This window comes from Cebus imitator, unplaced genomic scaffold, assembly GCF_001604975.1.
Source record: "Cebus imitator isolate Cc_AM_T3 unplaced genomic scaffold, Cebus_imitator-1.0 Scaffold357, whole genome shotgun sequence".
Taxonomy (NCBI): Eukaryota; Metazoa; Chordata; class Mammalia; order Primates; family Cebidae; genus Cebus; species Cebus imitator.
The window spans coordinates 206,514-208,651 of NW_016107672.1; positions in this window are offsets into that span (position 1 = coordinate 206,514).

Here is a 2,138-nt window from a genome sequence, read left to right on the forward strand (position 1 = left end):
GTTTCACCGTGTTGACCAGGATGGTCTCGATCTCTTGACCTCGTGATCCACCCGCCTCGGCCTCCCACAGTGCTGGGATTACAGGCTTGAGCCACCGCGCCCGGCTCACTGAAATCTATTAATGAAATAATTTAAATACCAAGATTAACAACTTCTTTCCCTAGAAAGGTCCTTTCTGGTTTGGTGATGTAATTTCTCTTTCTTAATTATAACCAGGCCCATCTCAAAGGAGGAAAGTATCTGCCAGAGAAATCACCTTTGGAGAGAGTCAGATGTAAGAGCATCAGGATACTTGGTTGTCTAAACCTTGGGTATCTAGAATAGTCAGTTACCCAAACCAGCCCAGTGCTATGCCTTTCTTTTTCACTGTGCATAAATGAACTAGCTCTCCAGGTCATAAGCTATGCCAAAGTAGTCAAAGCATTTAGTCCTTCTTAGCCTAGAATTTAGGAACCTATTTGACTCTCTGTAACTTATTTTTATCCCAATCAGACAAATTTTACTTTAAAAGATTGATTTTTGTTTGGGCTTGTTCTTAGCGCTTCTTGATGGTTTTACCAATTGAGATTTTATTTTATTATTTTATTGAGGCAGGATCTTTCTCTACCACCCAGGCTGGAGTGCAGTGGCACAATCTTGGCTCACTGCAGTCTCCCTCTACCTCCTGGGTTCAAGCAATTCTTGTGCCTCAGCCTTCTGAGTAGCTGAGATTACAGGCATGCACCACCATGCCCAGGTAATTTTTTGTATTTTTAGTAGAGAAGAGTTTTTGCCGTGTTGCCCAGGCTGGTCTTGAACTCCTGAGCTCAGGCAGTCCACCCACTTCGGTTTCCCAAAGTGCTAGGATAACAGGCCATTGACTTTTTTTTTCCGTATAAAATCAGTAGTATTTTTCAGATAATAACTATTAAAAATCACAGTGGAGACTTGCTTTAATACACAGCATTGAGCTCTGAATTAGTGTTGCAGACAAGTATTGAAATGCCAATCTAATGGTTGTCATGACTATAAAAAATATTTTTTTAATAAGTACTTCACAAATGGACTAACTCACTAGCACAGGCTGTATTAGGCCATTCTTGTACTGCTATAAAGTGAGCCACCACACCCAGCGAACTGAGTATTTTTACTATTTGTATCTGTTAGAGGTGGAATAACCTAACATCCTGCTTTGCCTGAAACAGTTCTGGTTTATGCCTGTTGTCCTGGCATAATGCTAATAGCACCTTGTTCCACTTTTACTCAGTTTTCTTGCTCTGTAAACACTTTGTAACAGATTATGTGAATTTGAATTGATCCTTTCAGGAATCAGTTTTAGTCCTTTGAGGATTTTGTTACCCTTTCCCCCAGGTGCCTTCTGGTTTTTCTATTTGAAAACATTATTATTTAACTGTGATTACCAAAAGTATCAAACTTAATTATCATTATACGTTGCCCTTTGGGGATAAGGTCATGGAGCATAATTGATATCTGCCTTTCTCTCTCTCTCTCAGCATAACTGATATCTACCTCTCTCTCTCTCTCTGAGCATAATTGATACCTACCACACACACACACACACACACACACACACACACCCACACCCACACCCCATCTATCTCTGTCAGGTAATGCACAGATTAAAACAATGAATACATACCATAATGTCCTTGCCTGTGAAATGTTTTTAGTATAGTGGTGAGATATAAAAAAAAATCACACAACTATAACACAGCATCTAAGTGTCATCATAAGGATAAGCATAGAAGTGCTTTGGTAATACACAAGAGAATAAAAATAACAGCAAGCACTTAATTATAAAGATTAAAGTCTTGGAAATCTTAGTAGTATTTTTTTTGTCTTGCTTATATATAAACACAATGAGATAATTATCTGGTGAAATTTGCATAGTCTACTAAAACATCATATTAACATTAAATCATAATTGGCTATTTCTCTTTTCCAAGGAAAAATCACACTTCATAAATAAGCATAAAATAAACTTTAGTATGTTACTTATACATTAGGTAGAAATTATAAACATGATAATTTTTAAATGTTTTTCAATGTAATGCAATGATATTTATGATTAATATTTATAATCATGATTTTTATAAATGAGCAAGGAACACTTATAGAGGGAAAAATCTTTTTTTTTT